Below are 26,978 nucleotides of genomic sequence, written 5' to 3'. Positions count from 1 at the left end.
AAATATTTTTGCATTTGCCAGTATATTATTAATATGTTCAGAGGCTTACCACTTTTTTTTAAAGGAACTCAGGTTGAGTCACAATCCACAGAATCCATAAAATTAAACAAAATGGTGGCAACTACTTTAAAAGACTAAAATAACAACCATTGCAATACATGGATAGAAACACAGAGATTTTCAATAGGAACATCTCCATGTTGTAACTAATCCAAATGCACAGGTAAAAAACCACCTTTTTACCTGGTATCACAAAGCAAAAAATTATTAGTATTAGCATGGCTTTCATGTGAGGAATAAGCTAGGATGCTATCACAGAGAAACCACTTTCCTGTTTCCTCACATCATACACTTCACCAAACTATGAGTTGCTGAGAACATCATGACAGCCATCCCAAAATTAATATTCAGCCATGTACATATTGAGGTATTTATTAAAGTTGCCCTCATGCTGTTCACCTTCAAGGTGATCTCATTTTTTTTATTCCCTGTGGACTAGTATGGGACTTTAAAAAAACATGTTTTTTATTTATTTAAGAAATCTTGATTTTGTTTAGATAGATAGATAGATAGATAGATAGATAGATAGATAGATAGATAGATAGATAGATAGATAGATAGATAGATAGATAGATAGATAGATAGATAGATGGATGGATGGATGGATAGATGGATAGATGGATAGATAGATAGATAGATAGATAGAGATATTGATATGACATCAATGTAAAAGTTTCCCCTGCCCAGTTGTGTCCAACTCTAGGTGGCAGTGCTCATCTCAGTTTCTTAGCCAAGAGAGCCAATGTTGTCTGAAGATGCTTCCATGGTCATGTGGACAGCAAGGCTATACACTGAAGGCACACAAATGCTGTTACCTTCCCACCGAAATGGTATCTATTTATCTACTTGCCTTGCATGCTTTTGAACTGTTAGCTGTTGAGCTGGAGCAAGAACAGAAGTTTATCTTGTCATACAGTGCTTGAGTCTTGAACTGCCAACCCTCCGGTCAACAAGACCAGCCCTAATAAGCAGGCATATACATAGAATGAAGGCTATTGCTAAGCACATTGATTTGCGCTTCTTAGATTGTAAGCCGCCCTGAGTCTTCGGAGAAGGGCGGGATATAAATGGGATTTAAAAAAAAAATAGTGAGACCTTGAAATGCATACTTCATTGGCATATCAAGTCCATTGATTTTTCAGTGGCTTCTCCTTCCAGTGTCCAGCAATGAACTATTCTTGCATTTCTCTTACCAGTTGTCCTTATAAAATTAGAAAATCTAGCTATGTAATCCCATTGATAGGATATGTTATTTTTGTATACTATTTAGTGTTGAAATGCCCAAGGGATATGTGTGATTGTCTTGTCTTTCATACCATTATCTCTACAAACTCCTTTGCCTACCAACATGTCCATTGGACATTCCATTTCCAAAACCAAGGAAACAGATCCTGAAATAACTCTTTTCGCTGACCTTTTTGCAGAGGTGGTGGTTCCTATGACAGCTAAGGGGAGTCTTACCCTTGTAAAAATCTTGGGAAAATTGTTCATTCAATTTTTTTTGTCCACAAAATTGGCAGATAATTTTTGAAAGCCATTTACATAGAAAACCTTGGCAAATCTCTCTTTTCCAACCATTTCGAGATGTACAGCTTTCTCCCTCCGTGCAACTAAATGGATTCAGCAATCCACCAATCTGAATGGGAAAAAGCTACACCAACAAGAGCCAGTATGGGACAACCCGAGGCAGCCAGCTCAGTGTGGCCACATCCCTGCTGCTAGCTTGTCACCACTAAGTCACTTCTGCCAACTCACCACTGCCAAATCACCACAGGACTACTCAAAACAGCCAATTTGCCACAGGGACAACTTGCTACAGGAGGCTGGAGGGAGAGTCAGATGGACGGGAGAGCAAGTGAGTGTGCAGAGTGCAGAACAGCAGCTGAGAGCTTCCCATTTTCACACTTCCCCTGCTGCCGCAGCACCAACCTCCAGGCTGTTCAGAATTCAAGTGGACAATGGCAACAGTGGGTGGGGTGGGTGATGGCAGCAGCGGGGGTTGTGAAAATGGGAAGTCCTCAGCTGCAGCCACTGCCACCCTATGCTCTGCCCACCTGCTCAACCGCCCACCCAGCTCTCCTTCTGGCTGCCCTCAGTGAACTGGCCCTGTTGAGTTGTCCTGAGGTGACTTTGTGGCTGTAAGTTGGTAGAAGTGACTTGGCGGCAGTGTGTTAGCTGCACCTAGTTGTTCTAGAATCAACAAGTGCCTCCCATCCCTAAATACTGTATAATACATGGTAGAAAATCTGCTACAAAACATTTGCTTCAAATGTCCTTGGAAGATTGTTTCCCCCCTATTTCCAACAATATTCTTCAGGAGCCAATTTTCTTTTCATTTTCTTTTATACAACATAGTAGAGTGAATATGATAACAATGGACCCCTTTAAATCAAGGTTCAAGTCTGGGCAGGGAATTAAAATGGCTTGTAGATGACCTCTGATGGGAGGAGCATGGGGGTTCTGGATCTAGCCTTGCCCTTCTTGACCTCAGAAGCTTTTGATATATTCAACCATGATATCCTTCTGGACTAGCTCTGGGGGTTAAGTGTAGGAAGCTGTAACCCTGCACTTGTTTTCCTCCTTCCTTTGGAACAAGTCGCACTTGTTAATGTTGCTGATGGAGGTGGGGAGATCTAACTTTCTGGCCCTATTTTGTAGGATGCCTCAGAGCTTCATACTTTTTCTACTTCTAGTTAACACAAAATGGCTAAATTAAGTCATCCAATCGCACAAAATGATGCATGATCAATACAGTATGTTGATAACAGCTACAGTATGCCACTCCATCTCTGGCTGACCAAATGTTGCCATGGAGATTCTGTCCCTGTGTTCCTGGGAGGAACAGGCTTTGGTCAACTATAGCAAGACTAAATGGCTTTTGCTTTTAGGGGTCCCCTGGATCAACAATATTCAGTCTTTAATCCCAAAGATGCTTTTTCCATGAGGCAACTGAACTTTCTTGGGGTTTTTTGGGAAGATATTTCGCTTCTCATCTAAGAAGCTTCTTCAGCTCTGACTGGATGGTGAGGAATGGAAGGATTTATGCAGCTGGGCATCTGCATTCTTTTAGAGAATCATTAATGCTACCTGGAGGCTTATCTGTGTCTTCAGGATCATCTGAGTAGTGCAAATGTGTGTGGAGCCTTCTTGGAATTATTGAAAGGACTGTGTGGTAGACTAGAGATAGATGATGTTGCATCCCACCCCCTCTGTTGAGAGAAGGCTGTTCAATTTTGACATAGATGGCCTCTTTGACCCCTGTTTCATAAACGTATGGCACAACATAGAAGAACAAACCCATCAGGACAAGAGTCAGCAGTCCATCTACATTTAAACGACAAAGGCCACTCTTTCGAAGACAGCAAAGTCCACAATTTGGACAGAGGGGGCCACTGGTTTAAAAGAGGGGTCAAAGAGGCCATCTATGTCAAAACTGAGCAGCCCTTTCTCAACAGACAGGGAGGGATACAACATCATCTATCTCCAGTCTACAACACAATCCTTTCAACAGTTCTAAGAAAGCTCCACACAAAATTGCACTACTCAGGTGACCCTGAAGACACAGATAAGCCTCCAGGTAGCACTAATGACTCTCTAAAACAGGCATGTCAAACTGCTGGCCCATGGGCCGGATGTGTCACGCTGAAACTGCCCCCACCCATTGCTGGCAATGGGGAAAAAGTCACAATACGTCACGCGACATCATGTGACGTCGTGGGTTTGACATGCCTGCTCTAAAAGAATGCAAATGTCCAGCTGCCTGCAAGGAGTATAAATCCTTCCATTCCCCACCATCCAGTCAGAGCTGAAGAAGCTTCTTGGATGAGAAGCAAAACATCTTCAAAGAAAAATAAGGAAGTCCAGTTGCCTCATGAAAAAAGCATCTTTCGGATAACTATTTATTTATTTATTATTTAAACTTGTATACCGCCCTATTCCCGTAGGACTCAGGGCAGTTTACAGGGAAAAATTAAAAATACATACATACAAAGTTAAAATCGATTAAAACTAAAATTAAATTAAGTCCCTGAATTTAAACTAAAACCCCATTAATAAATAATTAAAACCCCTCAGTCTGGGCCAGACAGCTCAAAAAGCCAAGTTTTCAAATCCCTGCGAAATGAGCGAAGGTCGGGGGCAGTCCTAAGCTCCGTGGGAAGATGGTTCCAAAGGGCCGGCACCCCCACAGAGAACGCCCTTCCCCTGGGGATAACCCGCCGGCATTCCTTGACCGGCGGTACCCTAAGAAGGCCCTCCCTGTGGGAGCGCACGGGACGATGGGAAGTTGATGCCGGCAGCAGGTGTTCCCTTAGATAATCCGGACCCAAGCCATTGAGAGCTATGACCTGGATGACTGAGAATCTCCATTCAGTCTTTAATTCAGGATAGAACTACCCTTGATAGAACTACCCTGGATTCTCATCTCCTGTTCAAAGTGCAAGTGGGAACCATAGTTGAAAGCCCTTTGCACAGCTTTGTGTTGTGTGTCAATTGTGTCCTGGATATATAAAGGACTGCTTTTCTTCAGTATTATACAGTATCTGCAAGGAAGAGCATGCTTCAGGTTCAGTCAATTAAAGAATCTCATCTGCCAAGACCCAGAGATGTATCCTTTCAGTCATGGATACTTAAACACCTTACCACTTGAAATTAGAGTGGTCCTACCTTGCATGCCTTCCAGAAAGCACGTAAGACCTGGCATGCTAGTTAGGTAGAAACTTTGTTGGTTACTTTTAATCTGAGGTATTATTCTTGGCTGCCATTTCATTTTTATTATATTTTTTATTTATATCTTGTTCTCCACCTAGAGTTGCTTTGGCAAAAGGGGAGGCCGCATAAATCAAAATAAATAAATAAGTAGACAAAATTAAGACTGGCAATGTTCAGCTTAGAGCAGTCCATGGGTACGCTATAAGTATGAGCCGGTTCTCTGGAGGGGCACCCTTGAACTCTAACAATTGCTGGCTGTCTATGAAGTGCTGATGAAGCTTTCCTACCCCCCCCCCAAAAAAAAAAGGTTTAGCCTGCTTTGCTTTATCAAGGATTAAGCTCACTTTAATTCACTATCTGGCTTTGAAAATGTTTCCAAGTCTCTTCCTTGCCAACTGACTTGCTTTCCTTGTCTTCAAATTCTCCTCATACTCTCCTAAAAAGTAAATAAGCATTTTGTTGGGCAGTGACTAATTGCAGCACGCAGGCACACACACACACACAAAACAAACAATCTTGCAAGGGTTTTAAATCTCCTTGGATGCAGATAAAAGTGAAGTTGTAATGAACTTTCTGCCAGCCAGAGCTTCTTCACTTCTCCAAGATAAGGAGATTTCAGATTTTGAAAGGGTTTAACTCCTGATGGAAGGCATTCTGGAGACAAGATATATTGTTTCAGTATGTGAGTATAAGGCTTTTCTTGAACTAGGGTTGATATATTCATATAAAGAATTGTTTCGATACCTCAGACATATACTGTAGAGGTTATTGTTGCTACAAGATCAAGGTGAACATGTAAGATGCATATAAATGGAAAAATCCATCCTCAAGATTTCTACTTTTTTTCCCCTCCATGAAACAGATGTACTTATTCTCAAGAAGATTTTGGATCTTTTTTGTGTTTTTTGGCAATGAGGGGAGACTGTCTTTGAGCTTAGTTTATTGTTGCAAGCTGGCAGTATATTCTGGTGTTGTGATTTTCTTCTCCCTGTTTTGCATTTCTCTGTCAGTATGTAGCCTTCTTCAATACCCATTGTCTGATCTGAAAAGGTCCAGTGGAGTTCTCTCATTATATTTTCTCCTGGAAAATAATTGAAAACCAAATTATACACTGGAAGACATGGCAACTTTATATCCCTCAGTAAGTGTGAGAATCTGCATTCCATCAATAAAACATTTATATATATTTTTAAATTTAAAAGTAATTTTCATCAATTATTAAGAAAAGATGTTTGGCATAGAAGTAATTGATTTCTTGGACACATGTCAACAACAACAACAACAACAACAACAACAACAACAACAATAATAATAATAATAATAATAATAATAATAATAATAATAATAATAATAATAATAATAATAATAATATGATGATGATGATGATGATGATGATGATGATGGAAGGGACCTTGGAGGTCATCTAGCCCAACCCCCTGCTCAGGCAGGAAACCCTATACCATTTCAGATGAATGGCTGTCCAGTCTCTTCTTAAAAACTTCCAGTGATGGAGCATTCACCGCTTCTGGAGGCAGGTTGTTCCACTGGTTAATTGTTCTAACTGTCAGGAAGTTTCTCCTTAGTTCTAGGTTGCTTTTCTCCTTGACTAGTTTCCATCTGTTGCTTCTTGTCCTGCCCTCAGGTGCTTTGGAAAATAGCTTGACTCCCTCTTCTTAGTGGCAGCCCCTGAGATATTGGAATACTGCTATCATGTCACTCCTAGTCCTTCTTTTCATTAAACTAGACATACCCAATTCCAGCAACCGTTCCTAATATGTTTTAGCCTCCAGTCCCCCAATCATCTTTGTTGCTCTTCTCTGTACTCTTTCTAGAGTCTCAACATCTTTTTCACATCGTGGTGACCAAAACTGGATGCAGTATTCCAAGTGTGGCCTTACCAAGGCATTGTAAAGTGGTATTAATAATTCACATGATCTTGATTCTATCCCTCTGTTAATGCAGCCTAGCACTGTGTTGGCTTTTTTGGCAGCTGCAGCACACTGCTGGCTCATATTTAAGTGATTGTCCACTAGGACTCCAAGATCCCTCTCACAGTTACTACTGTGATCCCTCTCACAGTTACTATTATCTATTTCAGTACAAAAAATATCAGGTTTTATAAGTGCCTTTGGTTTGTTCATCTAGCACTCTGTTATTAATCCAATTTTAATGTGATTTGGCCCTCAATACAATAAACAGAATTTCACAGAGAAGATCCTCAATATGATAAACAGCTGAGGTTGACCTAAGAGCTTCAAATGATTCATTTAAGGAGCTACTGGTGTATTTAATTATGTACACTGTACATTTATTAAAAGCATTTCAAATTTCATTCTCCTGAAACCTCCAGTGTTCCTACACTATTGGACTAATGGAAGCAATACCCAAGCCCTACAAAAAATATTCTTCTCCCTCAAACTCACACATACTTCAGAATACTTTAAAACTGAGAAAAGGAAAAAAAACCTCAAGACTATAAAGTAATATTATAAATATTGACTATATTATGGGACATATGCTGAAGATCTATGATTATGAGTGCCTAGGCTAGAGCCTACCAAGATTTTAGTCTAACCCCTTCCCCCAGCTATGCTACTAGTTAATATTATATGAGGTACAATATTTATGATGCTCTGGCAGCATAAAAAATGTGTGGTTTTTGATAATGTTTTTATTCTGATATTTATTCTGGTTTCATGGAATATTGCGGTGAGCTGTCTAGGATGATCTTGTATAAGATAGGCTGCCATGTAACTTTTCTAAAAGAACCCAGTCTCCTTTATTAAAATAAATGCCTCTCTTCTGGCCTTTTGGAAATGTATAAAGACCCAGTTCTGCCATCTTGCTTGGGGTCTACAGAAGTGCATACAGCCATGGGGCTGGTTAGTGCCCTGAGGGTCCTCCCCAGCCTTTTAATTAACTTTTAATGTTGAATTTTAATCATCTTTGCCTCTTATTTAAATTTTACGTATAGTTTTTATTTTATTTTTAATATTTTACTGGTACACCACCCAGAACCCCTCTGTGAGGGAGATTGGCAGTTTCTAAATTTGATAAATAAAAGAAATAAATTTCCTTCCTTCCTTCCTTCCTTCCTTCCTTCCTTCCTTCCTTCCTTCCTTCCTTCCTTCCTTGTCCAGTAATAATGGTTCCCCCAAGGATATTTTGTGGCAGGGGCTCTATGGAATTAAGTTGTCTCATAAAACATTTTGTTTAAGTGAAAAAACAAAAAAAACAAACCCAGATTCTACTTGCTGATGTGATGATATGGAGCCCCTCATGAACTAGGTAGTACAGCTTTTCATGCGATGTGCTAGCAATTTAACATTTAAATTGGCCTGGCTCATTTTAGGTCTGCATAGCTTGAGGGGCAAAGGCCCTGCACGCAGGAATGTTCAGGAGGCAAACAAGTATTTTTACGTCCACATTTCTTCAGACACTACAGAGCTTGTGGGATTTCAGCTTTTTCTCCTTGAGTTTTCCACACCAGATAAACCGGTGTTCTTCAAGTAAAATACTTAAATGCAAATCATCTTTTCCAGCTTAGGAAGGCGAAGGGAGGGGAGGGGAGGGGAGGGGAGGGGAGGGGAGAGAGAAGGAAGAAAAAGCCATCGTTGGGCTCCAACCTCACATCCTCTGTCTGAAATTAGCTCCATTGTCAAAAGAAGACAGCTGTATCCTGATTTCAAGACTCCTGCCTTGGAGTCAAGCAGCCTTTCTGAAAATGGTTGTGTTTCTTCAAAACAGCCCCGTAATGGTCCCTCTGCAAACCATTTCCAGAAGCCTTGTGCAAGTAAGATAAAAAGGCGCCGTTTCTGACGCGCTGCTTTTATGGGCTAGGTCAGAGTGCTCTTTCCATGTGGTTCATTCCCAGTCGAATTCCCCAATAGCCGATCTCCTCGGCTAACAGATGCCCAGCCTCATGTCGGAACCGACTCGAGCCACCGCTGAGATGATATTCCAGCTCCTTTCTTATTGAGCCATTTCCCTAGCAGATGGTGCAATGCTGCAGGCGCACTCCTTCCTGTTAATTACCAGCCTTAGCTACAGATGGAAATGTCAGTCAGCCTCACAGGTCCTGGTTCCTGCCATTGCCTCAGTCCATAGCCCTCTACCTTGGCAAGATGCTGCCAACACACACCATGTGTTTTGTGACTGCTGACTAGGCAGGCAACAAAAAACAACTTACTTCATGAATATTCATGGAGGAATGTTTCGAGTTCTGTTCATCTGCAAGGCTTATAGATCTGCTTAAAGGAGAACTGCTCTTTCCAGAGCTTCAGAAGCCCCATCTTTCAAACTCCGGTGCAGCTCTGTGAGCCAGCTAAAGTACGTTGCTATGGTAACCTATAAAGAGTGATTAAATGTCTGCCATAGAGGGACACTGATTTCTCACTAATATTCTTACCGTTACTTTATATGCCATTTAATATCTCTGTCTCTCTCTCTCTCTCTCTCTCTCTCTCTCTCTCTCTCTCTCTCACACACACACACACACACACACACTCACACACACACACACACACACAGTTACTGCCCTGCAATAACAGACCAATAAGTCACCAAACCAAACTGATGAGCTTGGGGAAAAAAACCAAAACAAAACAGATTGATTTTATGCCTCTAAACTACTGGCATTAATTCTTTGTATTTCCTTAGCTTTTTTAAAAAAAAATAGTTCAAATAAGCATATTTCAATATAAATTATATTCTTTCTAATTTGTTACTTTCCCCCCAAAAAAACTTGTTTCTGGAAGCTATTTTTATTGATGATCCAGACTGAAGTGACTGACAGGCCTGTAAGGGAAGGATTTGACCTCTAAACAGGAAGTCATGTCTACTTGCTCCCTTTGTAGGGTTTGTGTTCAGGACACCATTGTGATGAATGATGAACATGGACTGCTTTATTCTTGTATATTTTTCATATTTCATATTCAGTATGTTCTGGCATACTGAATTTACCATGATTTAATCATCCATCTTTTCCCAAGGCCTCTACAGATGGTCCTCAATAAAAACCACAATTGAGACCAGAATTTCCATTGCTAAACAAGGTGGTTGTTAATTGAGTCATATCCAATTTTACAATCTTGTTTTGCCATGGTTGTTAAGTGAATCATGAAGTGACTCTGGCTTCCCTCATTCACTGTCAGAAGAAGGCTAGGAAGGTCATGCATAGTGATCACATGATCTTGGGACACTGTAACCATTGTAAGCACATGCCTATTGCAAGTACCTAATTTATGATCACGTGACCGTGTGGATGCTGCAGTGCTCATAGACGGGAGGACTAGTTGTAAATTATTTTTTTCAGTGCCATTATAACTTTGAACAGTTGCTAAATGGACGGTGGTAAGTCAAGGACTACCTGTATAGAAATACAAACACTGAGTTGGATCTACACATTTTCATTTGGGGGGAAAAGCTCACTGACTAAGGCTGAGCTGAGCAACCTCCTTCCTACCTGAAGACCTGAAAGAAGCACTGAATTCGGAGTCAAACACAGGTCACACTTTCTCCTCAGCAAACCCTCCCCATATTATCCTCGGCACAGTAGCCTTTCTAGAGAAAGCAACTGCCCTTGTTAGAACTCCAACCTTATGGTTTTCCAAAGGCTCTCCAAATTATAGTGTGTTCACCTGAAATTCAGTTGAGGGTTAGATGGGGACTAAAGACTATAGGATACCTATTCCTTTGCCAGGGCCTCAAGTATTGCTTGCTAAACTAAATCAAAATACAATCTTTCTTTAGCTATGTGCAGTCAGTTTTACTTGCCCTAGGCTAATGCTTAAACGTAGACCAACTTCAGGGGCACCTGAAAGTGGTGGAAACAAAGAACTGTCATCTTCAAATTTTCAGCTTTCAGTAAAAGAAGGGGTGTTTTTCCCCCCTAGAAGTGGAATGAAAAAGTCACCCCTTTTAGCATTAGTAGGCCCATTTGGAAATTTGAGAATTTATTGTATCCATTTTTCCCTCTCTTGGGGAACATGATGAGTTACAAAAGTCTGATTTATTCAAATGCATATACTCCCTAGTCTTGTTCCTGAAGAGATGTTCCCTCCTGTTCCTTGTTACTTGTATTCTTTCTAGATATGTGGGTGCAGTTTCAAGTGATGTATAGAGTTGCAATCCACATCACTTTATATTCTTAAAATATCCCTAGGCTCATTTGTGGACTGAGATATTCTGTGACATAAAGCTAGGCTGGTGCTTTGCTTTGCTGAATGTTTCTGTTCTACATTCACTTTTATTTAAATATATTTTAAATGTAAAAAATCAAGAAGAGTAAATACTGTATATGTGGATACATGGACACCTGTTAGAGACTCTGGCAAAGTTAATTCCTTCCTTCCTTCCTTCCTTCCTTCCTTCCTTCCTTCCTTCCTTCCTTCCTTCCTTCCTTCCTTCCTTCCTTCCTCCTCAAAATAAACAATGTAATACTCACCAACATACAGAATTTAGTGAAGGATATTTATTTGAGGTTTTTGTTTAAGTCCTTGTGGAAAGTGATTGCTCTCATAGAAAATAGTTTAGAAATCCAAGAATATGTTGCAGTTGTGACAGAGACAAATTGTTAAAACAGATACAAGAGATTGTAATATTTTTACTTTAAAAAGGTGGGGTTTTTTGGTCTCTAAACATTTAAAAAGTTATCTCGCCAGTACATATAGATAAAGCCCACGGTTGTTTTCTAGAAGTAACAAAATACAAGATAGAAACTGATGGAAATTTTTATTTATGCCAATTGTGTAAGGTAATGCACTATTGTTATGCCCATTTGCAGGAGTGAGGTAGGAATTGAATACAGTATGATAAACCAGCAAAATAAACCTGTTTTTCCTTATCCAATCTTTAGGATATTTTGCTTTATTTTTATTTTAAGGGAAATATAACAGGAATGGCACTGAGGTTGATTATACTAGCAGTGCGATATATTTAGTGCTAGAGCTGGTTTGTGATGGTACACATAGTATACAACATTAAGCAAGATTGCAGGGTTTCATTTCCATTGCCTCCTGGGTGGGACTTCTCATTCTCTCTTAGAGCCTTTCCAGATGGGATTCCAATCCAGTGATTGGTGGAAATGGATTGAGACTCTCTCAGCAGTAATAGTCAATACCATCATCCCTATGTTGTTACCATAGCCCTTGTGATAATTGCTTCTGCATGGCACCTATTCGCTCTTTGAAATGCACTGGCTAAGGTGATTTTTTTTTCGTGTGGACACATGAAGATTTCCTAGCTATTTCATTACCTTAAAATGGTCTGTTTACTAAAACTCAAAAAGAAATCCTGTTTTCATTGCTATGTTGCTGAATTGTATAGAATGAACTAAGAGCTCAACAACGCTTGGAAGAATTTTTAACTTCTTTAATTTTCTGCACTCCTTTTTCTTCTGTAGTTATGGACTCACTTCTTGCTGAAAAGAGAAGCCAATTAGATCCAAGTATTCCCTCTGGCTGCAGTTGCTTCTCTTCATGATCTTAACCTGATTTTACCATCAGGAAAGCCAAAGACAAGCCTAGATATACTGGGACAAAATTTCCATATTGACGATACCTGACTCTGTGCTGAAAGATAAATCCATGTGGACATTAACTAGAAGGAGCAAAAGTAAGAGAGTAGCAGAGCAGACCACTAAGTCAAATCTTAGGGTTCAATCTCTCTCTGCCCCACTGACTAGGACTGTCTCCAAAGAAAGGAGGAGAACTGGTCTCCAAGGTTTCAGGAACCCAAGTCCATTAGGCTCCTGGGACAGACTGACTGAATTATGAGATCTTTGTACAATTTTATGAAGCTCTGTTAGACTTCTTTTCCTTCTTTTTCCTAAGATAAAAACCTGCCAAATTGTCTTCATAGAAGACTAACAGTTGCATAGCCCTGTATATAATCAGGAAAATTTCAAAATGTCCACAAGTATAACTAGTTATAGTAACAAAAGTAATGAACATTTTTGGTAAATTGATTGGTTTTCAGTTTAAAATCTAAATAAAGTTATTTCTAGATTCAAAGCTGTGTGCTTCAAGAGGTTTGGTTGTAAAGATTCAGAGCCACCTTCCCATAGCTAATATTATTTATTGCTGCTTACTTTTGCTTCAGTATTCACCTCCTTCCCTATTTCTTTCATGGATCAACTATCTTATTTAAAAAAAAAATAGAAATAATAAAATGAACCATAACAACATAACAAAATGAACCATGCAAGCTTATCATATGAAAATACATAGTGAGGACATGCATTTTGATCTTTTTAATAAGGGAGAATGTAGAGCTACTGTAAACATGTTTATAAATCTTAATTCTTTTACATTACCATTGGGTGGATCATCCACTAATCATTTTCCCTTTTCATAGACGTATGCTGCAACCAATTAGGTGAATACACCTACATTTTAAATCACTAGTTATTTTTAAAATGCTATGGAATAAAATGATGCTGAAATCCAGCAATATATACCTGAGAATAATAATAATAAAGTTGGAAGGGACACTAGTGATTGTCCACTAGGACTCCGAGATCCCTCTCACAGTTACTACTATTGAGCAAGGTACCCCCTATACTATACCTGTACATTTGGTTTTTCTTGTCTAAATGTAGAACCTTACTTTTTTCACCACTGAATTTCATTTTGTTAGATAGTGCCCAGTGTTCAAGTCTGTCAAGATCCTCCTGTATCTTAAGCCTATCTTCTGGAGTGTTGGCTGTTCCTGCCAGCTTGGTGTCATCTGCAAATTTGATGAGTTCCCCATTTATCCCTTCATCCAAATCGTTGATGAAGATGTTGAAGAGCACTGGGCCCAGAACAGAGCCCTGGGCTCCCCCACTACATACTTCCCTCCATGTAGATGCAGTTCCATTGAAGACCACATGCTGAGTACGGCGGTCAGCCAGCTATGAATCCTTCTGGATGATCATAATGAACTCTGTAAGATCTATATGCAACAGAACCTAGTTTTTTAAAACAATATTCTACCCTTTATTCACAATAATAATTAAAACATTGTTGGGGGGTTGAGTCATTGCCCATAACTATTTATAAAATGTTGCACTTTTGAGTGCTCTAAAAAGGCACATTTGATAGAAGAAATAGGAAAAACCAAAGGCACATTTATTATGTAGTATGCTCTTATTTTTACTAAATGCAAGTGAGAACCTTAATCTAAAATGTAAATTGGGTTAAGAAGAAGAGTTTTCAACAGAAAACACCTAGAGATTGCTGGAAGAAGTGTGAGCTCATCCCTGATCTGTCTTGCAATCATTGCATATGTATTGACTGACTGTGGTGGTGTAACATCACAAGAAGTCTTGTTCTCCTTTGAAAGTCAGATTTTAAACTTAAGCAGCACTTGAATCTGATCTGCATTGTAGTAAATCCAGAGTGAAAAAAAATATGCATTACTAAATCTCTGTTGGCGTACATAGCAGAATGGAAGGTGAACTAAACCGGTTTAATTTAATAACCTAAGATCTTATTAGCACTGGTCTTTTGGATAGATGAGAGGAGTTCAATTGTGTAATTGTTCTGATTCTCTAACAAGTTTAATTCCACTGAAGAAGCTTCCTGGAGGATGACCGTCAGGTATACTACTGTGGGCAAGAATCCCTCAGAAGAAATGGAGTAGCTTTCATAGTCAATAAAAGAGTAGGAAAAGCAATACTGGGATACAATCCCCAAAATGACAGACTGATCTCAGTTCGAATCCAAGGCAAACCATTCAATATCACAGTAGTCCAAGTCTATGCCCCAACCACCGGTGCTGAAGAGGATGAAATTGACTGGTTCTATGAAGCCTTATAGCACCTTATAGAACTAACACCAAAAAATGATGTCCTTATCATCATGGGGGATTGGAATGCTAAAGTAGGAAACCAAAAGATAACCAGAATAACAGGCAAGTTTGACCTTAGAGTACAAAATGAAGCAGGGCACAGGCTAATAGAATTTTGTCAAGAGAATACGATGGTCATAGCAAACACTCTTTTCCAACAACCCAAGACACGGCTCTACACATGGACATCACCAGACGGTCAACACAGAAATCAGATTGACTATATGCTCTGCAACCAAAGATGGAGAAGCTCTATACAGTCAGTATACAGCTATACAAGAACGAGCTTAACATCCCAGTTAACCACAATGAGGTGGTCACTGACCTCGAGCCAGACATCCTAGAATGTGAAGTGAAATGGGCCTTAGGAAAGCTGAGCAACAACAAAACTAGTGGAGGTGACAGTATTCCAGCTGAGCTATTCAAAATCGTAAAAGATGATGCAGTAAAAGTGTTACACTCAATTTGCCAGCAAATTTGGAAAACTCAGCAGTGGCCACAGGATTGGAAAAGATCAGTTTACATTCCAATTCCAAAGAAAGGCAGTGCCAAAGAATGTTCAAACTATCACACCATTGCACTCATTTCTCATGCTAGTAAAGTTATGCTTAAAATCCTACAAGCTAGACTCCATCAGTATGTGGATCGAGAACTACCAGAAGTACAGGCAGGATTTCAAAGAGGCAGAGGAACTAGAGATCAAATTGCCAACATACGCTGGATCATGGAGAAAGCTAGGTAGTTCCAGAAAAGCATCTACTTCTGCTTCATTGACTATGCTAAAGCCTTTGATTGTGTGAATTACAACAAACTGTGGCAAGTTCTTAAAGAGATGGGAGTACCAGACCATCTTATTTGTCTCTTGAGAAACCTATATGTGGGTCAAGAAGCAACAGTGAGAACTGGACACGGAACCACTGACTGGTTCAAAATTGGGAAAGGAGTCCGGCAAGGCTGTATACTGTCACCCTGCCTGTTTAACTTATATGCAGAGCACATCATGAGAAAGGCAGGGCTAGATGAATCAAAATCTGGAATTAAGATTGCTGGGAGAAATATCAACAACCTAAGATATGCAGATGATACCACTTTAATGGCAGAAAGTGAAGAGGAACTAAAGAGCCTCTTGTTGCGAGTGAAGAAGGAGAGTGCAAAAGTTGGGTTGAAACTAAACATTAAGAAAACCAAGATCATGGCATCCGGCCCTCTCAATTCCTGGCAAATAATGGGGAAGAAATGGAGGTAGTGACAGATTTTATTTTCCTGGGCTCCAAGATCACCGCAGGTGGGGAGTGCAGCCAAGAAATTAAAAGACGCTTGCTCCTGGGGAGGAAAGCCATGGCAAACCTAGACAGCACACTAAAAAGCAGAGACATCACCCTGCCAACAAAAGTGCATATAGTCAGGACTATGGTCTTCCCAGTTGCAATGTATGGCTGTGAAAGTTGGACTATATGAAAGGCTGAGTGCCAAAGAATTGAAGCCTTTGAACTATGGTGCTGGAGAAGACTCCTGCGAGTCCCTTGGACCGCAAGGCGATCAAACCGGTCAGTCCTAGAGGAGATCAACCCTGACTGCTCTTTAGAAGACCAGATCCTGAAGTTGAAACTCAAATACTTTGGCCACCTAATGAGAAGGAAGGACTCACTGGAGAAGAGCCTAATGCTGGGAAAGATTGAGGGCAAGAGAAGAACGGGACGACAGAGAATGAGGTGGCTGGATGGAGTCACTGAAGCAGTAGGCGTGAACCTAAATGGACTCCAGAAGATGGTAGAGGACAGGAAGGCCTGGAGGAACGTTGTCCATGGGTTCGCGATGGATCAGACACGACTTCGCAAGTAACAACAACAACAATTAGGTGTGGCAAAAAATCAATCATGTTGCAACTCGTATGTTGTAGAATAACGTGAGGGTGTCCCTGACAGTGATATAAGGAGCCAGACAGTGAGACTTACTTCTTAGGTTCACAGCAGTTTTGGGGGGTGGCAGGGATATTATTCACTTGTTGTTGTTTTCCCAGCAGTTAAATTCTTTAAAGTAGCTAGCCACAAGCCTAGGTTTTTCCCTGCCTTCTGCTGAAGGAACATTATACTTTTATTATAATGCCTTAATGTAAATCAATGGTGTGAACTCCATCTGGAATACTGTGTGCAGTTCTGGTTGCCACATTTCAAGAAGGATATAGTGGAGCTAGAGAAATTCAGAGCAACTAATATTATCAAAGGACTGTGAGGAAAGGTTGCTACATTTTGGCCTTTTTAATTTAGAAAGGCAAATGAGAGGGGACACCCTTGAGATGTGTAAAATTATGCATAGCGTGCATAAAGTGGACAAAGAAAAGCTATTTTCTCCTTCCCCAAATATTAGAATCCAATTAAATTCAATCCTGGAAGTACCAGGACAGGGGGGAAAAATTTTTTTACACAACATATAATTAAATTTTGGAATTTTCTACTTTCAAATGTGGTGCTTGGCTGACTTCAAACAAGTATTGGACCAATTCATCAAAGTCAGAGGATCAATGCCTATTAAGCTGGATGGCAGATTCACTACCTCTGAAGGCCATCTGCTGGGAGACAAATGGTCTTCCTTGGGCAGTTGATTGGCCACTGGAGAACAGACTGCTAGATGAGGTGGTCCAGGGTCCATCTCATCCAGCAAGACACTGTTTCTGTTCTATGCTGATCCTGCCAATTTAGTTCAGCCTTTCTGTGAACTTCAAATCGTCCATTTCAATTCATTCACCCAGGTTTGAAAATAAATACAGGTAGTCCTCGACCTACGACCACAAGTGAGCCCAATTTTTCCATTGTTAAGTGAGATTTGTTAACTGAGTTTTGCCCCATTTTATTATTATTATTATTTTGCCTCAGTTATTAAGTGAATCACTGCAGTTGATAAGTTAGCAACCCTTTTGTTAAGTGAATCTGCCTTCCCCACTGACTTTGCTTGTCGGAAGGTCGCAAAAAGTGATCACATGACCTCGGGACTCTGCAACTGTCATAAATATGAACCAGTTGCCAAGCATCTGAATTTTGATCATAGAGGTGCTGAAAAGGTTGTAACTGTGAAAAACAATCATAAATCACTTTTTTTAGTGCCATTGTAACTTTGAACAGTCACTAAATGAACTATTGTAAGTCGAGAACTATCTGTTTCAGAATTGTATCACAATCAATTATTTGGGGTTTGCTATAATGTTTTTAGATGAAATGGACAACTTTCTCATCCTGCAGATATGACTGGCATCATTACTGTAATATCACTATGAGCATGTTGATATTTGCCCCCCTTCCTCCTCCCAGGAATGCCAAGAGGGCATATAGGGTGCATTTTCCCATCTGAAAAGTAATGGAGTTCATAAGTAAATCCCATCACGAAAGTTGGCCTCTTTCTTAGAGTAATGAAACAAGACTTTATTTCCCATGACCATATTGTTTCTGCTTAGGTGATTGGAAGCTTTATTATTTCAGAATTATAGCAGAGATAAAGCCTCTTTATTTGAAATGAAATCATGGCTGGGTTTATATAACATACTAAGCCAAGTCTAAGTGAGCCTCATTATGACTGAGCATATTTTGCAAATGTTTTTGAAAATGAAGACAGCTATATACCAAAGATCCTTGATATGATAGGGAATTTTATGTAATTAAAATTATCTATTATGGACAGAACATTTTGTTGATTTTACCTTACTGTTGGCTTCTTCTTCCAAAGAGTCACCATCAGAAAAATAAATTAAAGTAGATTGCCACCCCCAGACTCCTAAGCTTGCCCAGTGGGCAATTCCCAATCATTCTGCTATGGATTCTTCCTTCAGCCCATCTCCACAAAAAGGAATAAGAAAAATTGCTTTGAATTTTTCTTGTTCCAATCCAGACCTAAACATATCTTTTTTTAAAAAATAGAAAACACAACAGTAGCACTGTAACTCTGCAATTTTACTCTCAGAGGTTATGCTATTTTTTTAAAAAAATGATTATCTCTAAAACCACTTTCTATCATCTTTCTTTTGTGAATCTACAAAAGACCTCTGAGTACAATCAACTGTTGGACCTAAAGAATTATACTCAATCAGGGGCAGGAATTCTGTGCACCCCGCTTCTGAGTTGCTGGCTTTCAACTCCCATCAGCCCCACCCAGCTTAAGTTATCAGGGGTGAAAAGGATAGCCAAATAACTTCAGAAGATAAAGGAGAATATTTGTAGGTCAGGGTTGAAATGTTATTGTTTCAATACCAAAACTAGGTAACGTCATCAGTAGTTTGCTAATGAAAGGTCTGCAAGAAAACAACCAAGCTTAGAGAACACCAAGGACCCCTAAACTTCAAAAGTTTCAGAGATTCCCCCAACTTGACACCAGATAATGGATAGAGAATAAGTGGTCCTGCTGTTTTTATAGAACAATAATTCCATGCAGTCTTAGCCAGTATGGCCAATACTGAGGTCTGCTAAAATAGCTACAACAAGAAGACAGAAATCCCCCATCCAATTAAGTATGGATATCTTTTATTTGTTCACTTGGAATGTTAATATTATATCCTGCATGCCCTTGATTTCTATTTAGAAAATAAAAAAAATATGCCTGAATTAGCCTTGAACATCTACTTTTGTGTGTGTGAATGAGTGAGCAAGAGAGAGAAAGAGATGGAATGATGAAGATTAAACCCATCATCTGTTGACTCGGTGCATGTTTGCTTAATTGTCATCCCCGCCTGGGGAAGTGGCACTTTCAAATGCATCCTCAACCTTCTTTGGCTGACCCCTAGCATGGGCCCACAGCTAGTCTCACTGAAACCGCATTGTTAACAACAAGGTTTTCTTTTGACAATGATTCATGAAAACATCTTGGCAGAGAGAGGAGAAGGGGGAAAGGGTTATTGAAAATTGGGAGAGAAAAAAATGACTCTCTGCTACTGATAAAGTGCTGGCTCTTCTTTGTCGTTAATTAGCAGCTGTTGCTTCCCTCAAGTAGTGCAAATTATTCTGCTGAAGGAACAAAGCCTCAAATGAGGAAGTCGCTCAATTTGTTTACATGCTGCGCTAGACAAAAGCATTTTACCTAATTTCATGTGCTGCGAGTTCATTGATGTCACTGGGTCTGGGGTCTTTCAGAGAACAGTCAAATGTTCATCAACATAGCAAAGTTCAATGTTAAAATATCTGAAGTTGTGAAAAGAACAAACAAATAATAATTCCCCAATTTTAAAAAAAATATTTCAGAAAGACAGCAAGGGAGGGGAAAGGGAACAGCAATGCAAAAAATGAAAAGCATAGTAATGTCCCCACTTACACTAGCTGTTCTTTTAGTCGGAGTGAACTCCTTTTTCTCCCCAATTAAAATTAGACATCTTTGATCACACAGAGCGCTGTGCCCTCAAGCTGCTCCTAGGCGGTGCTCCTGCTGGCAACTTGGAAGGTAATCAATCCGGACTGTAGGCTATCACATCTTCCCATTGGACAGTTCTGCTGCTGCTATGCCCACCCATATTTTTTCTTTCAGAAAACCAATTAATAATCACTTTCCTTCCCGTGAACTAATTTTCCCAGACATAGAGACCAGAATATGTGTGTGTATATACGCCCCCCCCCCCATACACACAAACAAAAAATTCAATTTACACATACCAAGTTGAAGTTTGTATGTCAGGTACAAACTGGTTTTAAAATTAAAAAATAAAAAAAAAACTTTCTTACATTTCCCCCCTTTTTCTGAATAGTATCTCCTGAATACAGGTAGTCCTTGACTTACAACAGTTCGTTTACTGACCATTTGAGGTTACCACGGCACTGGAACAAGTGTGACATTTTTCATACTTATGACCGTTGCAGCATCCCCATGATCACGTGATTTACATTCGGATGTTTGACAACTGGTTCATATTTATGACGGTTGCAGTGTCCCAGGGTCACATGATCCACCTTTTGTGACCTTCTGACAAGCAAAGTCCAATGGGGAAGCCAGATTCACTTAACAACCGGGTCACTAAATTAGCAACTGCAGTGGTTCACTTAACAAATGTGGCAGAAAAGTTGTAAAATGGGACAAAACTCACTTAACAAAATTTCTCACTTAGCAACATACATTTTGGGCTCAATTGTGGTTGTATGTGGAGGACTACCTGTTTTCCATTTCAACCTGTACTTTTCTAGCATAATGGCTATAATACTTGCATTACTGAAGGATGTCCCTGGTTTGAGATTTTGAAGAACGATTTTTCTTTGAAATTGTAACTTTCTTTGTCAGGCTACTTGCTTATCTAACTTGTGAGTGTCATGGTGAAATGATGTACCAGTGGATTTAATTAAAAAGAAAACCCCAGGGAAAAAAGGCAAAAAAGGTGACTCAGGAAAGACAAATATCAGTTAAAGAAATCTGACAAGTTTCATATTTGCATGTAAGATCATTCTGACCATGACAATATTACATTATAACTTATCCAGTACGAGCTAATGAAAAAAGATCATAACAGATTCAGCAGCAAGTTTTATTCAGGAAAAACGGTAGTAAGAGGAACAATCTGGTAGTGTAGGTAAGCCCAAGAAAAATTCAGATTATTATAAGGCACATATGCTATCGGGAAACCTGAAATACAGTGGTGAGATTCAGCCAGTTTGCACCAGTTCGGCAGAACCGGTAGCTAATTTTTTGTTGCCCAGGCCCAGAATGGACTTCCAGAAGTGGCATCCACACAGAGAACCAGTTGTTCACATATTTGAATCCCACCACTGCTGAAATACCAGTTTAGGAATGGATTTTCATGGAGAAAATGTATCTAGATGGAATAAAAAGTGACTTGATGGTATATAATCAAAGAGTGAATTTGCTCAGTCACTCTCTTTCAGGCCACAGGACTCCCGTTGTTGACAAAAACTAGAGAAAATGCTATGCATATTGGCATAACCATCTACATACATACATACATACATACATACATACATACATACATACCTACCTAAATGGTATAAATTTATTAGAAAACCCTCCAAAATAAAGGGGTAAAGTTTCTCTTTTGAAGATCAAGCCACCCAGATTTGTTTGAGTTCGGGAGTCTATAAATTATATATATGTAATTTAGCATAGCTGATTCAGGAATTCTGAGAGTTGAAGTCCATGAGTCATAAAAGAGCCGAGGTTGCCTACCCCTGGCCTAGACTGTAAGTAGGCCACATTATAGTTAGGTGGACATGGTCTCCTTTATGGTGCATGGCTGCTAGTTATTATGTATTCATGTTGAAATCATATGCCGTTGTTTATTTTCTTCTACTTTTACCAGATCTTGCAGTGTTGAATAAAGTTTAGATGGTGAAATACTGTCTCGTTTATTGAATGGCAAGAAAGTTTAACGGCCTGGATAGCTTTCCATAGAGCCACAGAGTTACGGATCAGCAAGTCCAGGACAATAATCATGGATGGTTCATGTATTTCCAATACTATTCCAGTACTATTCACCACTATACCTCTCTGGGACATCAGACTACATTTAAAATTTGAGGACCACTTCTTTAATATTTTTAACTTATCTGCTGGAGAATTTGCAGAGGGAGCTATAAAAAGTGATGCAGTTCTATAATATGAAAATTGCCTAGAGGAATTCAGTATAAAAAGTTTCACGTTATGCCCCATATCTTACAGGGTTTATGTGCAATGATTGGAACAGGCTATCAGGTGTTCTAGAATGAAAAGATAACATAGTACTGTATACTCATTAAAATATACTGTATTTCATTTACAAAAAAAAATCCAATATGGCAATTTGCCGCCTGTTTACACTAAACTCTTGTAGTGACAGAAATAACTTTCTGAGTAGGGAAGAATAAAGGAAAGGCCAGACTAACAAGGTTAACTAGATTATAATAAACATACTTATTCATAACATGGCTTTCTTGAAACTGAGAATAAGGGATCTGAAGGGAAAACATAGTACAAAGCAAAGATGAAATAATGGGTGGACCAACTTGAAATAGTAACAGTGAAAAGCTGGGAATTAGGGGACAGTGAGAAGACAAGTCTAAACCCTGGAAAGTGTTAAAGATAAGCAAGAGCTGGATTATAAAAAGAGTGGAATCAGGATAGAAATTTGAAAAAGAGTGTTACACAATCTGAGCAATGGAAGAAATGAATAGGTTTTGGCAGCAGAATTTTGTACAGAAGGTGGTAGGATGTCTGGCAAGCAAAGGCTACAGCAAAGAAATAGTCAAATCTTCATGACATTTCATAAAATCAAGAGTACAGTCTTAAGAACATCCATGTCAAGTTAACTTTACTGGAAAACGTCAATGAAATTAAAAAATAGACTCCCTGGAGTTGAGCTGGTCTTAAGAATATCTATGTCAAGTTAAGTTTTCTGGGAAAAGTCAATGAAATTAATATGTGGATTCCCTGAGGTTGAGCTGGTGACTTCACGGACATGACCATGTTGTTTTCTTGGTATCAGTCTGGAAGTGGTTTGCCACTGTTTTCTTAAGGGATGGTTTTGTTGATTTTACAGTCTAGTCTACAGCTTTGGAATTTCTAATCGTCTCTCATCCAAGTGCTAACCAGGTCCAACTCTGTCAGCTTTTTTAAGAAAGGCCAGCATTGGCTAAATACTAACCCTTTTTATGTCACTAAGGCTTAAGCAAACATGGAAAATAAAAACCTGTTCTCATGATTCATTCTCTAGATCAGGGGTGTCAAACTGTGGGCCAGATGCATCATAGCAAAACTGTGCCCACCCCATTGCTGGCAACAGAAAAAAAAGTCGTGATATGTTACGACATGTCATGTGACATTGCGAGTTTGACACTCCTGCTCTAGATGATCAATGACTGATTCTGCCATACGTTTAAAAAAATGTTAGGGGAGAGAGAATAGATGAAACACCTATTGTGTTCCTAGGAGGTTGGGTGGTGGTTGTTGTTTTTACACAAATACTCTGCTTCTCATTTTGTATTAAGAACTATCAGGAAGAGAGTTGTTGGGGAAATATCGTTTGGAAACTGCTGCTTAATAAAATAAAAACAAAATTAATTTCACAAGAGGCTCTTTCTGTGAAACGCTGCCTCTTTCGCTGCAGTGCTGGTGATAAGTATTCTTTTAACATGGAAATTACCACTGTAAAACTGCCAGTGTGTGATCTCAGATCACTCTTTTGGCTTTGAAATCTAAGCCTAATAGATACCCTGCCAAGTTCTTTGATAACACAATCCAAGAAAACTTAGCTGGTGTGCAGCTCCTGTTTCACAAGGGGCTAGGGCCTATATACCTGAATGCGTGGCTTCTGCAAGGAAAAAGGAAGGTGATGCCTTTGCAAATTTGATGTTTGCTGCCCAGCTGTAGCACTGTGTATTCAAAGCAATCAAAGAAGAATAAAGTGAAGTAAGCAGCTGTATGGGAATTTAGGCACATTTGGAAGAGGCTTCAATTGTGTGTTTATTCCTAAATGCAGTGTGAGTGCAGTGTGACTAATTACACCGCAGAGGAAAGCAGAAGCTCTCAAGTTAAAGTATTTGGATAATCAAGTTTACTGCGGGAAAAGTACGTCGGCATTAAATAAGTCAAAACACAACGCATCAGATTTGGAATGGCTCCATTGGTACTGCAAGTCAGAGAAAGGCAGCTGAAATGATATGAGTCTCATTTGTCTAACTAGAAGAACTACCAGAAAAGATAAACCATCTGCTTCGACTAACTCAACGCCACTTGAAAATGATAATTCTGCAGAAATGGAATGAGACAGTTTCCTCCCTTGTTTCTTATTTTACTGTTTTACTCATCAGGTAGTCTGTTACTAAGCTTCCTAAGGAAACCAGGGCTCTTTCTGAGATCTTAATAGATGGGAATTTACTGGTACTCAAAGAAAAAGCATTCAGCTTTCTTACTTGATTTATGGTTTGCTTAAACATGATTCAATAGCTCATCTGTTTATGCTGGACAAAATATGAGATATTAAACTCACAAACAAAACAATTAGAAACAAGGACTGACAGTTATACTTTCCCAGGGATTTACCACTGAAATACAATGCAAAACAAAACAAAAAACTACAGGGGAGCAGGAAAAGTAATCTGAACAAAACACTGAAATTGCCTTTAACATATATAAACCGCTCCAGTTTCATTGTCTCTAGGTGAATAATTACATAGATCTATATTTGATTCATCCCTAAACACTCAAGTGAAATTTTAACATCTGACCTCATTTATCCTAGTGTTGCCCTTCAGATAGCTATTCAGTAGCTTCTTAAGATCAGAAGATATATGGGGGTGGGTGGGTGGCTAGTGGTAAAGATACATATCCTTTGCCATGTGATGACACCTCAAGGTTCATCAAAAGATGCCACGTATTTTTAGATGTATTTCTAAAAGTATGGAAAGTCTAGGTAGAGAGAGTTCTAAATTATGGGAATTACATCTCCTATGAACTGTAAATTCAAAATTGTCACTGTTTAGTTGATATAAAAGAATGGACTAAGAGAACATGGAGCAAGGAGAACAGGAAATTTGGCCTAGATAAATCAATCAATCAATCAGAACAGAGTTCAAAGGGACCTTGGAGGTCTTCTAGTCCAGCCCCCTGCTCAAGCAGGAGACCCTATACCATTTCAGACAAGTGGTTTTCCAGTCCCTTCTTAAAAACCTCCAGTCATGAAGTACCCACAACATCTGAAGGCAAGCTGTTACACTAGTACAGGGGTCTTCAAACTTGGCTCTTTTATGACTTGTGGACTTCAACTCCCAGAATTCCTCAGCCAAGCACGCTGGCTGAGGAATTCTGGGAATTGAAGTCCACATGTCATAAAAGGGCCATGTTTGAAGACCCCTGCGCTAGTTAATCAAAGACTTCTAACTCATTATTGTAGTGGTGTGTGTGTGTGTGTTTGTGTGCATATGTGTGTGTATCCTTTTATCATATCATCTCTTCAAGAAGCATGCTGAGTTCTTCTTGACAGCCTATGGCAGCTACTATGTTTTCTTCCATATGTGTCATAGATTGTCAAGCTGGTTCAAGCTATTGTAACCAATACAGGTAGACCTCAACGTACAACCATTCATTCAACACCCTTTTGAAGTTACCATGGTACTCGATGGTGGTTATGACCAGTCTTTGGAATTCCCTTTCTGACCAGCACCTCTTGCACATGCTCACTTTATGACTGCATACCTTAGCGACAGAAATTCTGGTCTCAATTGCTGTTGTAAGTTGAGGATAACCTGCATATTGTGGCATACAATATTTATTTTCCCTGAATTTTTGAGAAGGAAAAATACCTCCATAGAAATATGACTAGCTTCACAAATAACTTTTCTCCAACTTTCTGAAACATCCCACTGAATATTTTCCTGTGCAATAATTCAAAACCTTCATCCCCTTTTTGCATTTTGGTGAAGCCTGGTGGCAACATAGGTGCATGTGAGCATCTAAAGAAATGCTGCTATTTTTATTGTGGTTTTTTTTTCTTTTCATCATAGTCCTGGCGCCCAATATTTTGCACTGGGCAAAACTCTAAGGCAGTTCCAGAAGCTGGCTTCACATACTAACATGGAGCTAAATAAGTACTTTCTGTCCTGACATAGTCAGAGCTATGGATCCAAAAGTAGGCAGGCTCATCCTCTTAGATGAAAGCATTTGGGGAATTCATCTTAAGACAGACGGCTGTCTTTTGAGTCATCTCCTTTCAAACCCATTCACTCATTTCCTTATCATCCAAGTCAATTTTACAGATGCACTTTTTTGGTTTTGAAAATGTCATACTAGATATTTTTTTTAGGAGGGACATTTGCCATTATAATAATGGCAAATAATACCATGCTAAAAATGGAATTTTCAGTGTGTGCTGTGGCAAGGGAGGGCCTTATGGTTTCCTTTACTAAAATTAAAGTTCATTTGTAAGTATTGATGTATACTATATTCATCCTCTACCACCACTAACCCGTGATTTGCAGTAACTGCTACATAGCCTAGGCAGGGAGGGAAAAAAACATGTTGTCAAATGTATCTAAATGTGATTCCAAAGGGCCAGGTGTTCAACTTAAGAGCAGCAGGAGATATATTTGGGGTTGTATTGTTGGTTTTTTAAGACTTCAAAATCAACCCAATTATTATCATACTGTATAAAAAACAATTTCTGAGAAAAACTTTTAGTGAGGGAGCAAAGTACTAAAAGAAAAAAAAGGATAATCCTCTGAATGTAGCATAAGGCACAGATGGCTAGGAAGGTTAAGTGAGGTTCAATACCACAGCATTGCCATATTTTTAATACTTGGAAAGTGGAGGCATTGTTTCTCATAGAATTTCTGAGGATCTTTCATCTTTTTCCATATTAGAGAACACATAAAATGAACAGATGGTATGCAAGATTAATGTGGCATGCATGATATGTTCATTGATAGGCT

This window comes from Vipera berus (genome assembly GCF_964194415.1).
Source record: "Vipera berus genome assembly, chromosome: 1".
NCBI classification, from domain to species: Eukaryota; Metazoa; Chordata; class Lepidosauria; order Squamata; family Viperidae; genus Vipera; species Vipera berus.
Note: the sequence above shows the minus strand (reverse complement) of the source record.